The following is a 15,929-nucleotide window of genomic DNA, read 5'->3' as shown; positions in this document are numbered from 1 at the left end:
AGAAGTCCATTCCACCTTTGTTGCACCCAAGTTGCAGATTGGATTCTCACCAGTCTGATACACTCAAAATGTTTCTGTGGGTGGAAGGAGCAGAGCTGCTGGCCAAATCTGACAAACAGTTTTCTTATTTTAATTAAACTTTTGTTAGTCTAATAAAAGAATCCCAGGAACACGATTGTGGATGCTTTATGGTCCTATATGCAGTTCTAAGCACATGCCCACTTCCTGACAGGCACTCTTTTCTCTGATGTTAGCTTGGTTCTCTGTTACCCCTCTGCATTTTAGTGTGGGAGGTTTCAGCCTGGAGATGGTGAATTCAGGGTGTCATTGTACCCTCCCTTCTCCTTCCCCAAATAATATGCTGCAAGGGGAGTGTGATATTGATGTTAATGGTTTTTTCCTCTTTGCTCCAGGATGGAGCCTGTGGGGTCACTTTGGCATGTCTGCTGCCACGCTCAACACCTTATTCTCTAATCCTGTGTCACACAGGAATTTGCTTTAAGTGGTATGGGTTTATAAATACACTGGCTGGTGGCTCATTATTACCCTTCAAACTGCTTTTACCCAAGTTGCATGAGTCTGATGAGAGGAGGGCTACTGCTCCTGAGGGGTTTATAGCCCAGGGACTAAGGGGATCACCCTGCATGCAGGCTCTTGTGCCAGAAATGGCTCATTTTGCACACACTAACACCTTGGTTTTACAGGAGTGGGTACAAGAGCCTTGGGCCCCAGAGGAATGTTCCTCATAAGATCCACCCACCACGCAGAATTTATTCCCCATTCTGCCTTCACAAAGCCTCTGAAGTCTTCCAGGAGTCAATTACAAAGAGACCAGTGGCAGGAGAGTGAGCCAGGGTGTGGAATGAGGCTGGTGGGCAGCTGGGTATGCACATCTCCACCTCCGCTGCGCCATCAAACCGCCTCCATCCCAGGAGAGAGTTTCTGTCAGCATAACCACTGTGGAATCTCTAGAGGTTATTCTCTCAACCCCTGCGCATGGTTTTTAATATTTGTGGTTTTCCCTGTTGTCTTTTTACATGCTTTTTAAAGTTCCATTGATGTGGACTCTCTCCGGGGTTTCTCTGTATATTTGAAAACTGATATTTCAGTGTATATTTCTTGTGTACAAGCCTGCATGTGTGCAGGGGTGCGGCAAGGGAAGCAGAGGGGTCTCCCTTTTTTCAATACCTCCACATCTTATCAAAGAGACATATGTAATAAAAAATTATTTTTTGTTTGTTTGTGGGCTTTTGTTGATTGTTTGTTTGTTTCTTTGTTTTTTCTCTCTGGAGCCTGGAAGAATTTTAAACCTGTCAGTTAATAAAAGAAAACTTGGTCAAATGGAGGTAGCTTTGTTAAAAATTATCCCCAAAATAAGTGTTTTTTCAGTTCTGTAGTCTCACATCCTGTTCGTGTCGAGGATGCATCTCTTTCGTGGAAGTTCTTAAACTGCATTTGAATGAACTGACTACTATTTGTACATAAGAGGATGTATGTTTGGCAATGCTTTACTTTTTGAGGGAAGTATTTTTAATCGATGCCTTTAAGACACTGAAGGCTTACAGCTGTTTTCTAAGAATTTGCTATGAAAAGAAATTGTTGGGTAGGCTTTTTTGCAGAATGGATCAGGCAAGCGAAACCAAGCTCCATGCATCAAAACCTCGGCCCCTCTTGAACTTGAAACAGGATATTTTTGATGGAATCAATAAATCTTATGATGGTAGGATTTTTTTTTATAAATAGTGGAGGCTGCAGGAAAACACAGTTTAAGGATATGGAAAGATAATCCACAAGGGTATATCTATAAGGGAAGAAAAGCAAACAAAAAACACCAGCGTGATTTCTACTGTAAGAAAATAGCTTAACCCTCATCTGACATTTCTAATTGAGCCCCAAAAGGACCCCTGTGCAGCACCATTTTCTGAGTCAACGCAGAAGAGCTTCCTTACACGAGGTGGTGCACATGAGCAGTTGTCTGCAGTAATTGCTGAGCAGTAAATTCAAATGCAGCCTTGCTTTGCACAGAGTCTCCCATGTAGGCAACCCCCAGATAACTGGAAGGGACCATGGGGTTCACTTGAAAGCTGAACATACCACTGTTGATGCAGGCTGCCATGAGAATAGTCTAATGATATCTGTGTGTATGAAAACAGCACTGAAGGGATTTAATTTTGAGATCGCTGCAGGCAAGAACTTTGCAGTTGCATACATTGCAATTAATATCTTTCAAGCAACTGTGTATGTTTATAACATATCCTGTCATCAAATCATGGGAATAATCTGATAATAATGCCCCAGAGGAGACCACCAGTGAAATTTCAGAACTATATTGAGCTCTGAGGTTATTAAGTCTAGAAATTATATACGGCACAGGTGAAGTATTCTCAGAGTAATGCCATCATCACACCATCTCCACGCTTTCTTCTGCAGCAAGAGATTAGCTACTGCGCAATAATTGATAAAGTTGATTATGTCTAGGCATATTTCCTTAATAAGGATTACACACAGAAGGTCCAAAGGCTGATCCATGAGGAGTTTCCCTAGAAATGGAATTAAGAACTGTCACCACAAGGAGCCCATCACCCATCCCCACGTTGGGCTGAGGGCTGTGCAAAAGGAAGCTCTGCACTGGTTTGTGCAGTCTGTCAGCCAGGAAGGAGACATGAGTAGCCCTTAGTGGAATAAGCCCAGGATTACTCTTGTGCATTGTGGCTCCATGGAAGACTTCAGTGGTCTTAAGCTTTCCCTTATTTCTAGAAACATTTAAACTAAGCTGCCTAGAAACTCATTCTAGAACCAGGTATAGCAATTATCCTGTTTCTGTCAAACTCCCCATTGAAATAAATTCCGGACGCGTACCCTTTCCTTCCACTCTCCATGTCCATGTATCTCCTCTAAAATAATACTAAAACTGTATATGTTTGCTTGTATGTATATATTTGTATATAAGTGTATATATACCCAAATGTATTCACCATTTTTTTTTCTGCTCAATGTGTATTTTTTAATCTATAGGGATGATTATATCCAATGTGTGGTAATTTTCTTCTGCTTTCTCACATTCTAATGAAGCTCTTGAGAGAAGGGAATGGCACATAGGCTTATGTAAAGTAGAATATTTTATTATTTCAGTACCTCTGGTGATGGATATTGGAAATGAATTAACCTCTTATTCACCCATGCCAGGAATTGAATTCCACAGAGACGTGTGATGCATGTTTTGGGCCTGTAGACAATTCTAGTTCTCCGTATATCTGCAGTTGGGAAGAAAGACAAAGAAATTAAAATGTTATGTTACTAAACAAGTTGTTTTGAAAGAATGACTACATAATTAATAAATATTTCTGAAGTCACATCTGTGAAAACAACTGACAAAGCCTGAGAATTGGAAAGACTGTTATCCTCTTTTAAACCATTCTCTAAAGTAAAACCAGATTTTTGATTTCTTTCAAGATTTTGGAAATTATAAATTAAGAATTCCTTTGTCTTACACATGTCCCTACAGTTAGTATCTTTTCTCCTGAATGTAAAAGTATGAAGCCAGTGTTTAATACCGTTTACAGTTTTGTCAGCACTGCATGGGAGTGATGACTCTGTAGTTATGCTTTACAGAACTGGATCTTTGTGTTTCATGTAAAGCTGTGGAAAATGTACACTGCTTTGCTGCCATCTTTTTTTTAAAGACATTTATCTTTTCGTGTTCATGCTGGGATCAATGATTGTCACTTATTAATACATCCAGTTGCTTAACTTGAAATAGTAAAATGTCTTAGAACAGGAAAAAAATCGAGAAAGTAAAAACCCCACAGAAGCCTTCTATTGATAGTTATAAAAATGACATACTGTTTTCCCTCTCACAACTGAAATGAAATGCTGCCTCCACACTGAGACTTTGAGTGCTGATCTTGAGCTCTGAGCATTTTCTCAGCTAAATTATAAGCCCTTGAAAGCAGGATATATGTTAAAAAGGTGGAAAGCTCTTTAATATTTTGTCATGCAAACACTGCTGTACTAAAACAGACTGCACTGTTTAATTCAGAGGTGGTTGTAACTACAAAAGATAAGAATAATGCCAGTGATTTAACCTGTGTTGCACTGTTTCCATCAAAGCTTACCAGCAGAATTTTGCCTGCTAGGCACTGGGGCAGAGGAAATAAAGAGATGACTGCATTGTGGGTGTGAGAAGAGCTGCTGTAATGCTGTCTGCAGGGTGTTGCTTGAAGTGGGGCACAGGTAGGGGATGTGTCCGGCTCCTTTTTGCTTTGAGAAATGACTGTGTGCCTGAGGGGACTTGTCTGAGGACACCTGACATGCAGACCATTTCTGCTGGTGGCAGGGAGTAATTTCTGCTGGTACCTGGCTCCCTGGGTAGCCAAATGACATGAACCCTTGGCATCCACATCATCCAGCAGCAGTCCTGTCCCTCAGCTACTCAGAGGGTGAAGAGGTATTTCTTGTTACTTGTTTTGAACCAGTCACTTGCTGGTGGTGTTTTTTTTTTTTTTCTTTTTTTTTTTCTTTTTTTTTCTTTTTCTCTCTTTTCTGTCCAGTTCTTGCACTAAAAGAGACAGTGAAAAATTGTTCTCTGTTCATCTTCTCTAAAGACTCATCAGCTTAGTACACCTCAGCTATGTTCAGCTGCAGTCTACTTTTCCCTGTAACTTAACCTCATACAAAATGTCCTGCTGGGCCAGAACAATGGTGCATCAAGCCAAGGATTATTTATTCTGAAAGTGGCAAGAGAAGATGATAGGGAGAGCACATGAGCCTGGACACTTTCTGAGATTTTCTCATCCATTTTCTTATCCTACCACAGCATCTGTACACAACACTGTATTAAAAATGCTAGAGGTTACATTCTGGCCCCATTCTTTTTTTAGCATCTGTTTACAGACTTGTCTTCCATCAATTTGTCTACCTCTGCTCTAAACCAGCTGATAAACATCTACCTCCATAAATCTCTCACGCAGCAAAATCCAGAAGTGGGTAACCCACTGGCTGAAGAAATAGTTTCTTTCTGTCTTTTAAACCAATTGTGCATAATATACCCTGTTGTACAATCTTGTTGCATTACAAGATTTGGTAAATAATTTCCTTATGCAGCTTTTTCACTCCTTCAGGCTTTTCAAGACTCAGTCCTATCTCCCTTGAACATTCTCCTCTACAAAATGAAGCATCCCAGCTCTCTGAGTGTGCTCCAGCCCCTTGATTGTTTCCAGTTGCTCTTCTGTAACTCTTCAGCATCCTCCTGGAGCCCAGCACTGCACAGCCCTTCAGGCATGAACACATCACAGGCTCCTGTAGCAGCAGAGCCACTCCCTCTGATTTGCTCCCAGCACACATGGGGAAGCCCAATATTGGGCTGGCTCTTTTTGTCCAGTGTACATTGAGAGGATGATTTTGGAAAACTGTCAGGGATGGTGCCAGGACCCTCTTCCTGGAGCTGTAGCTGCCTGTTGGGCCTCAGCCCCTCTCTAGTCCCTCAGGCAGTAATGCTGTGCTCCTTTGGTTGGTATGCATCCCCTGGGCAAGCTCTTCCTCCTTCTAAGGTTCACAGGACTTGTATGCTCATTCACCCTTTCCTCACCTTACCTTGAAGATTCTTCTGTAGTCATTCTTTATGTGGAAGCCATTTCTCCTTATCTTTCAATCATTTCTGTTGTCCTTACTATTCCTGTTATATCTTTTTAGTGATAGGGGAACCAAAACAGCCCACAGTATTGAAAGTCTGAACACCTGAAGACTTTAAATAATACCATAATGATATTTTGTATGTTGCTCTCTATTTCTGTCATAGTAATGGCCAGCATTTGATTTGCTTTTTGACAGCTGCTAAGATGGAGTTGATTTTTTCATAGACCTTTTATAACTCCAGGATCTCTTTCCTGAGTGGTAATAACTAGTTCGGAGCTCATGCTGAGTACGTAAATTTGAGATTTCTTTTCCTCCACATATTCTCAATATTGAATTTCATCTGTCTTTTTTATTGCCCAGTTGACACTCTGAGGCTCTTCTGCATCTCTCTGCAGCCAACCTTCATTTTCATTTCCCTGAATACCTTAGCACTATTAGGAAATTTGGGAGTTGCTTTCTTTTTCCATACCCCTGTAGTGATAATCAGGGTGTCTTATTTGTTGACCAGTCCTGGCTCTGTTCTGTGATGTGCCTGGTGACATACACATTTGAGAAAGCTGCATGCTTTTGGCACTTCTGTATTTTAATGATTTTTATGTTTGTGAAAGTGGATCTGTTATCCTGTGACATCTTTGTTCTTTAATGAGAATTCTTTAAATTGCATAAAGGAGGTTTCCCTTGAATGTGTGTGCACTGACTCAAAGAACTCCACCAGGAAGATGACATGTGATTGCCCCTGTAAAATACATTTTTCCATTAACTCATACGTGTGTCTGTTAATTCTATTCTTATTGCAATTTCTGGAGATTAAACTGGGACCATGATTGGGTACTGGGTTTTAGTTCCAAAAGAGGTTTTTAAAAAATAGGTATTGCATTTGGTAGCTGATGTTGAAACAGCTTTACACAGTAGCTGAAGTATTTACTGCATTTTCTGATGAATTTTATACTGAAAACATGTATCACCATCATTAAATCATTTTAAGTCTATTTGTATATTTTGGCTTAAAAGTATTTCTTTTAGTTGTAGTGGTAATCATTAATGCATCTGAATTCTGGTCAAGTATATACTCTTGAGAAGTTTTATATGGATATATTTATCAAACAGGGAAAATAAGTTAATTGGAGTGATTAAAGAGTGACAGAGTACTTTAAGTTGAAATATTTTTTCTTTTTTCAAAAAGTAAAGCAGAAGTCATACTTATGTTGCATTCGTAGGGAATAAATCAGGTGTTTATGCACAGGCCATTTAGATGTTTCGCAGTGATTGGAATTTCTGGCTGAGGCTGATGGTTCTAACCCAAGATTAATGGAAGACTTTTGCTTTAAAAATAAATGAGTATAGGCCAGGCAAATTACCACAAAGCACCTAAAATAATATTGAATAAACTTAGTAATCTGCAGCTGTCATAAAGCCTGCAGAGGTTGTGACTGATACTTTGTTTTCTGAATCCTTGTGCTGCTGTTGTCTTCCATATGGGATATGTTGGTCTATCTTCCATGGACTGATGAATTTTGGCGAATTTTAAATTTAGCCCTCTTTAATGTTAATATATCATCTAGTTGTATTTATGTAACAAGCATAAACCAAGACTTACTGCATAAATATAGTTTTAGATGCATTTTACTCCTGTGAAAGTAGGCACCTGGGCTGTATTTTAGTAGGTCTGTAACAGAGAAAACTGCAAAAAATTCTGTTTTTCATATTAGTAACCAAGCTGCTCCAGTTCTGATCTATATTAAATTTTTAAACTTACATGAAGTGTTTTTAAGGAAGCATTTGTTTACCCACAACACACAATCCCTTTGGACTTTTGTCAACACACAGATCTAATGTGATAAGCATTTGTATACATGCTTCATGAATAACTATCAGGCTAAAAAATCCTCTAAACAACCAACCTGTAATTGGTGCATTGAAAAAATTAAATATTTTTAATCAATTAAGATTTGAAATAATTCCTTAGAGAACAGATTTTTTAGATTTCAAACTCCTTAGATGGACTTTCTTTATGTCATTATAATGAATGGCTTTGATTGCTGTTGCTTATAATTAATGATTAAAAAAAATTAGTAATTTTTCCCACCATCACTTCTTTTCTGTGTTATAAAACATCACTGAATTCAGTAAATTGTACAGATCTTATTGTCATCAGGATGTATATCTTCACTTGAATGAGTGAATTTAGTAAGATTAAAATCAGCAGGGAATGAGGGAGCACTATATGGTTCATCTTTTATTACTTCAGTCTGTGATTTCTTTCCAGTGCTCAGTTCAGATTCACAGGTAACTTCATTTGGCTGAGGTTCCATGCCAGCAGACAGACTGGGGAGTAGCTGGATGTAGTGATTTCCCAATCCTCTAAAAAGTCCATGCCTTCAGGTGGAATGTGTGTGTGTCGTCAGAAAGGCTACATGAATTTTAATGTAATGTATGCAGTGATAATGGCTCTTACAAATTTCAGTCTGTAATCAGAGTGACTTGGAGCCCTGAACCATCATTTTGAACTCCTTTTCTGTACTCCAAGTACTAATTGATTAGTTACGGAACTATTTAGAAAAATACGAGGAAAAAAAAAAAAAAGCACGAGTCACTCTGTACTTATCTCTGAAATAAATTACCTTATTAAGATCTATTTATTTTTAGTGAGATTTTGCCATTCCATTATTTTGCTGAATAGGATGTGTAATTTGCCCAGTAAAAACTTATAAATTTTCAAGAATAGGGATTTTTTTTCATTTTCTTCTCTATTAGATAGGTTAAAAATATGCCTGTTTTTGACCTAAAGGTCAGGTACTACCTAAAACTCCTTGTCGAAGCCCGTTATTTAAACAAAGCACTTCAGTCTACCAGTGTAATTCATCAGGAACTGAGTACTACATATTTTGGGTAATAATAAGATGGAAAACATTACAGATAGGGAGTCAGGTAGATAGATACACCAGTCCTTTGGAAAAAAACACCTGCTGTTGCCAAAATAGAAATGAAGTGTACCTCTTGTATTTACCAGTAGATAAAAATATAATAGCAAGGAGGAAAGACTTCAAATGCAGAAAGAAAAGAAAAGAGTTTTCTTAGGTTTTGAATTTTTTTTCTCATATGTTAGAAGTAATAATCAAACATTGCTCTAAGGAAATACACTAGCAGATCTTTGGTGTCACTGATCTAATCACATTAAATTATGAGCACTATGCATATCAAATATCTAGTCTCCTTAATCTTACAGTGCTGTGGATACTATGTATTTGAATTTACCTGTGAATGGACAAATTTCTTTTGGGCCTAATGAATAATCTGGTTCTAGACAGGTCCAAGCAACCCTGCCAGAATCCAAGAAAGAAAAACATCAATATGATTAAATTTAAGAGGGAATTTCCTGATCAAACCATATTCTTTCATAGGACAATAATCTTGAGCACCTTTTCAAAAATTATTTATGTTTCTATGGAGTCAATTACCTCTTTTTAGTGGAAAAAAAAAATGTCCTAGTGGTGCCATTACTCAGAATTTATTGGCAGGTACTTGTAAGGCAGTCTCATCCTGGCTTTGTGCCCTCCTAATCAATGTTGGCCAGTTTGGCAGGGAACTGGTCTGCAGCACTAATTGTATCCAGTGTGCCTTTTGCTTTAAGTAAAATGTCTTTGCTTTTATTATCTGTAGGTTTATTTTTACATTCCCTTAGCACATTTTCTGTTTCTAAACCTATTTTTTAATCACAGTTCACTTGCAGCAGCATCATTTTGCAATCATCTTGCCATTTGTAATGTCATCTCTGCAGGCTTGCATTAACTCCAGTTTGCCATCATCTTGATGTACTAACCTGCATATAGACCCGCACAGAAATAATTTAACATTTCATCCTAATGTATGCAGTAATGTTTCATTAGACTTCAACTAACAGAATTTTGTCATCATAATTCGCTGTCATAATAGCCCAATCTTCACAGATTTAATGTGACAGTCTTTTGCCACTGTAACTAAGGCTTTGAGCAATTGTCATCCAGGGAGACTTATGATGAAATCAGTGTAATTAAAACACAGACTCTTAATAGTCCTGTACTTCAAACAGTTTGTCACCTCTCTCAAACAATAATTAAGCAGGCTAATAGCACTTGTTTAGCTTGTACATGTTTTTCTCTTGTTGGGAAAGGGAAAAAAAAAAAAAAAAAAAAAAGGGAAATTGGACAGTGAGTGACTGGCAGAACTGTTAACAGAATTTAGGTTTCCAGATTGCCATTGTGTATTCATAGACCCATTGCTCTCCTTTCACAACACAATTATTCTGTTTAAGAGATGCATGCAAACTTAAGCTCCATATGACTGGTCATACTAGCTAGTCTGTAAACCTTATGTCAGAGAGTTACAGAAATACAGAGATGAAAAGGCATCTAGATTTCTTCTGCTGCAAGGGTTGCAATAGATCAAACACACTTTGTTATCCTTGAAATTTTGTTAAAGTTTTCCTTACATGCTTCAGCTTAAAAGGGTTTGATGACCTCTGCATATATATTTTCAAATGTGTAAATAACTTTCTACTCCCACAATTTTCTCCTTATGTCAAATCTAAGTTGATTTTACCCAAATTATGTCTCTTTCCTTGGCATACATGAACAATAATGGGGTGTTGTGATGTCTAGATGCTGAAAAGCAGAAGCAGCTATGTACTTCTTTGCCTTTTCCTCCCAGAATAAATATGTAAAGTTCCCTCGGTGTTTCTCTGTAAAGAAAATCGCCTGTTTTGGATATTTGTGATTCTGAGTGCTTTCCAATTTATCTGTGGCTTTCATGAAGTGTTGTGTCAAAACTGGGCACAGCTGAAACATTGACTGGAGCAGAGTAAAGCTGGGGGAGGATGTGATGGGGTGACTGGGGTAGCGGAGGCAGCTGGTGTCAAGTTGTGTTTCCCTAAAGAAAACTCTGTTTATGTGAGCAGCCAGAACATTTGCTCTGCAAAGTGACCTTGAGTTGTCTTTGGCAGAGCTGATGCAGCTTCCCTGCAGGCCTAGGTGAATTCTCTGTCTCGAACGTATGGATTGCTGACTCTGATTCATAATTACCTCCTATTGATATTCTTTGCAATCAGCTTGGCATTTTTTCCTCTCCTCCTTACATATTGTGTTTGCTTTTGCTTTTTAAATACCTGCTTCCCTTCTAGACTAAATTTGTTTTTGTTTGCAGTTGTTTGTTTTCAACCAGAGAAACTTTTCTTGGTAATGGCATTTAGGCCTAAACAGTGTTTTCAAACATCTTCCAATTATCGTTCACATTTGTCTGTTTAACTTCTTTCTTCTCACTGATGAGGTTTTATAATTGTCTTCAACTTTGTGAAGTCAGATCCTCTTAAAAGAAGTATTAAATATGCCCATGCATACATTGCTATTGCCACTACTTGTGTGTGAGTGCACTTGCTTTCTCTGTGACATACATGCATACAAATACATGTATGTGTATAAAAACTGGCTAACATTTCACCATTTAGATGTGATGCAAATAATCAAGTTATTATCAGTTGCATTTAAGCATTGTAGAGACTGGGATGTCTTCCTTGGTGACTGGGAATACAGACATCCCTTGGGTAAGTTGCAATGGCAATAAGAATTGAGTGAATTTCACATGCTTTAGATCCACCCTGAGAAAATAACTGCACCAAGGAGTTTTCTGCTCAGCTGGGGGACCTCCTGTGCTGTGTCTCACTACTGGTCTGTGGGCTCAGATTTTCTTTCTGTGGTCACTCAGAAGACATGGACAAGAGGGACAATTTGACCTTGGCATTTCATGGTCTGGACACACAACCAAGGGTGAACCAACAAGACAAAGCCAGAGAAAGACACCCCCCCCCCTGCCCCAACTAGGGTAGTTTGGGGCAGGAGCCTGTTTTAGATACTCAGACAGTTTCTAGATTACTTTCAGGATCCTTTCTGCAGCTTACATGGGATGCTTGTGGTGATTGGAGTGAGTTACATGACTAAATCTAGAGAAAGAAATACTAGTTAATAAATCTTCTCCCTTCTGGTCCTCTCTGGAGTGATTAAGACCAACATTTTATAGACATAAATGAGTAATTCTAAATCCTCTTTATTACTTTGATTTCTACTTTGTATATATCAGTAATTAAAATCATCTTTCTCTTCTCTTCTTTGTCCTCTTAATATTAGTTTTTATATAATTTGCTGTCCTTTCTTACACTTTCCTGTGGATTGCTCAGTATATCTTCTGAGGAGTCTGGTCCAGCTGACTCCAGTAAAGACTGATTTCATTTCTGCTGGGGTGAAAGTTTCTGAAAGATGGAGAATTGACAGCATTTGAGAATAAAGATGTACAAAGCATGGACATGCTTTCCTGCTTGATCTGCTTGGCACCTTGCACCAAAGACAGATCCACTCGGTGAAAAGGATTGGTTGTTCTTTAGCTGAAGCTTTCCAGAATAGATAATGATTGTTTTCTGAGAGTTACTGTTTTATGCTAAACTGGCAAGAAGTAAGCCCACCCTTCTTTTTGGTAGATGCTCTGCAAAAATGGTTAAACCCTCTTTCCCAGTGGCCTTGACATGAAGGAGAGAGCTTTCCTGGGGAGAGCACAAACAGCAGTGAAACAATATATTGGTTCATTAGCATGTTTTCAAGTAGAAATGTTTCATGATATAAAAATATTTTTTTTTTTACACACCTTGCATATGAGAGGGCTTTGTCTTTTATCGTGGTATTGACTACTAATTTTCCAACTATAAACTTATATTAATGTATTTTACTTTGGAAGCCAAAAGCTACTGCTTCCTTCAGAGATAAGAGCAAGTTTTTTGTTTTGTTTTGAAGTTTTTTTGTCTTTTATTTCTGGTCTGCAGATCAAATAAAAAAGAAAAAGAACCTCTTTGCAACCTGTACTAAAATCTTCTATGATATATTCCTTTTTGAAGTAAAAATAGGCTAAGAAACAAAAGAGAGAAATTCTTCAATCGCTCACATTGGAAAGATTTTTTTTCTTTTTTTTTCCTTGTGGATTTCACAGGAAAATCAGAAGCTGCCTGTTTACTTCTGTTGTGATAAAGCTGTTGAAGATGTTATTTTTTTCCTCTGATGCTGACATGCAAGTGGTTTGTGTTTGTTTTGTGGGTTTTTTCATGACAGGAAGTGAATAATAAAAAGAATCAGAGCCAATATACCATCAGGGCAAAAACCCACGCTGCACATTAGTGCTTGAAAGAATCCCATCCCAGTTCTCCCTGCACATCAGTCCCATAGTCCCTGGAGCTCAGCACTTTTTCCCACACAGATAGATGTGATAGATTTGCAAATACTGGCAAGAGCACAGAGACATCTTGTTATGAGCTTAATGGCTGAACCAAGAAACAGGCTTGGACTGCCTTTCATTGTTTTTTTGTTTTTTAGGTCAGCATTGGCAGTGATTTAAAAACAGAGCGGAATAAAAGTTGAAATGCATTCTGAAATTATAATCAAAATATCATCTGTCTTAGGTTTATGCTGTAAGCACTCTGCCTGATGTTGAGTTGCATTGGCAAACAACATGTGCCACTGGGATGCTTAAAAAGTCATAAGAGGTTTGTAAATAAGTTCTGTACAACATGCTACTTATTTGTTATTTTCTTGTTTTATCTGTTAACAGGAAAGGAGCTAGACACTACAAATAGCAATATGGTGTGCTTTGCTTTGCTGGGGGTTTGTTGGGTGCTCGTGTCCTAGTAACTTACAGCGAGATGGTAGATTTGTTACTCTGTGGAGGTTGTTAACATCAAGTTATTTGATTTATTTATGTTGAATTGGGAACCTCTCCTCCCATATCAATTATGTCAAAACCATCATTTTTTAGTCATAGGGGTTTTTTTGGGTTTGTTTGGGGTTTTTTGTTTGTTTGTTTGTTTGTTTGTTTGTTTTGTTTTTTTTTCCCTGACAGAGAAGTCCTGAACTTTAATGTAGCCCTTTATTATGGTACAGAGGAGCTAGAGCACTGAGAACTTGCTTCCCATGTCCAGTCCATGGTTTGACCATCGTGCTTTAGTCCTAACCTGGCTGAGCTTACTGAGGCAATAAACATGGCTGCCAAGTTTGGATGCTGAAATCCATTTCTTTTCCGTAGTCATGCTGCCATGGGCTGAACCCAATCCCCTAAGTGGTTTCTGAACAGGCAGTTTATTGTTGTCCCTGTTCCCAGATTGCTGCTGGCCTCCTTGCCGTCTTCCCCAGCTCTGCATTGCTGTCACGCTCATGCCGTCAGGGAGGAGATATTTTCAAGTTCATCAATACTTGGGCTTTGAAAGGACTTCCCAAGCTGGGATATAAACAGCCTCTGTGTAAAACCTTTGTTAATGGGTGGCTGAAAGTCACCCAAACCATTTCTGTGACGACGACAATTTTCTTTCATTTAAGCCATTACTGGCTGTGGAAGAGTAAAGCAATATTAAACTATAGCTGACAGCAATCACTGGAAAAAATACCCATTTTTATCATTGCAGATTTTCTACATTTTCCAAATTCTCTGTAGCTTTGAAGCTTATTCCCTTTCCTGTCTTGCTGGCACTGTAGTCTGTAGTCAGAGCCTGCTACCTGCAGCACGTAGAAAGGAGAGTGAGGCAGGTGGTCTCTGACCACCAGCATTTATTGAGCACACAGTAATTATCTCACATAAAGCTACAGAGAAGCTTTGCCTCCCTCTGTTGTTGAAGAGAGAGCAGAAAGACCCCACAAATAACAAAACCTGGTGTGTCAAAATGCTCCAGAAATGTAAGTGCTGGCTAACAGGCACTAAGAGGTACATTTTAAACTTCTTCAGTAGCCTGGATGTTTCTTAATGTTAGGCAGTCACAGCATTCATAGCTGCTGAAAACAGTATTAAGTTTTTAAACGCTTCTCAATTTCTTTGCAGTCCCCCAGAACCATCCCCAGCACCACCAAAGCTAGAAATCCCAGCCCAACCAAAATACCCAGTATATTTGAACACTCACTTTTGTTATTTCTCTCTATGGCCCAATAAATTTTTACTCTTTTCCAATTGACCGGAGGAGCATCAGTAAGAGGAAGGGAAATTGTTTGTAGGCTGAAGGTTTCTGGCCTTCTATGAATGAAGCAGATGTTCTCTTGAGACCACCAGACTTTTGAACTCCCTCAGTATAAAGAGAGGAAGCAAATACGGATTTCCTGCATCTGGAAGATTGGTAAATATGTAAGTTATTGTAAATATTGCCACTAGACACTTCTTTGGGCTATGTCTCAGAAGAAAATGCTGAGTAGCAGTGCATTGCTTGCAAAGCATGGTCCAAATATGTTCTGATGGTCTCAAAAGCTTTGTCAGAGAGGATGAATAATCCATATGAATTTTTGTGGATTGCAACTAGAGCTGGGTATAAAACAGACTGGTCTCTGTTGAGATGAAGGCCCTGTGATCTAATTTAGAAACAGAGATTTATGCACTTGAAAAGTTTTGGAGAAAAGGCTTGTTCTTGAAATTAAGATAAACCAGGAGGATCACAGTTCTCCTATCATTTTCCTTCAAGGTAACTTTCACTTGTGGCCTTTAAATATGATACTGGGCTTCAGTCATTGACAGCATGTGCTATTAAGGGTGACTTTAGGTATTTCAAAGCAAAAAATTTGCACAATAAGCAGCTCCTTTCCTGGGTTTTCTCAGTCTCCTTCTTCCTCAAATAATCAAAATGCAGCTGCTGTTACAGTGTGCTCCGCTTCAGATTATTTTCTACATCAGTTCATGACTTGCAGTTCCTGTGGGCTGCAGATTAATCCTTAGGAGTCTCTTGGCGTGTACTGTACATCCAGGTTCTTCAGTGTATTAATTTGACTACCAGTGTAGAAAATGCCACTGGCTGTAAGGTTATATTACACACTTCATTTTTGCGTTTATTTTTGTGCATAATCCAGAAAGTTACTTATAAACTTGTAATCAGCATGGCTGGATACATTAAGCTTTAAACTGAAAAACAGCACTTTTCAGGTTTTTAAGGATACATAAAAAAGAAAAAAGAAAAAGGAAAGAACAGTATAAGAATGTTTCTTCAAATGACTTTTCAAATGAAACCATTTACATGATTTATTATGGCCTATCTCTAAAGGCTGTACATATTGTACAAAGTACATATTGTAGAAAGAAGAGAAGCCCTGTAAAAATCTGGGTTTGGGTGAAGGACGATGCAGTCCTTTTCCCAAATATTGTGTAGATTCTTCTTATTCCTTCCTGTGTAAACTAAAGAGGCCTGGCTCTGAGTGCAGGGGGGGACTGCCAGCCCAGGTCCCACCTGTTTGGGATTTGGGAATGGAGGGATGTTCCCA

General features: G+C 38.6%; 1 long non-coding RNA gene across 1 annotated transcript in view; it reads right to left on the bottom strand.

Moving 5' to 3' along the window:
• Positions 1–15,929, bottom strand: part of LOC136358139 (uncharacterized) — a 140,815-nt gene that overhangs the window by 18,973 nt on the left and 105,913 nt on the right. The gene's annotated exons all lie outside the window — the stretch shown is intronic.

Source organism: Sylvia atricapilla, chromosome 2, assembly GCF_009819655.1.
Source record: "Sylvia atricapilla isolate bSylAtr1 chromosome 2, bSylAtr1.pri, whole genome shotgun sequence".
NCBI lineage: Eukaryota > Metazoa > Chordata > Aves > Passeriformes > Sylviidae > Sylvia > Sylvia atricapilla.
The sequence above is the reverse complement of the archived record's forward strand: the minus strand, read 5'-3'. Positions and strand labels throughout refer to the sequence as shown.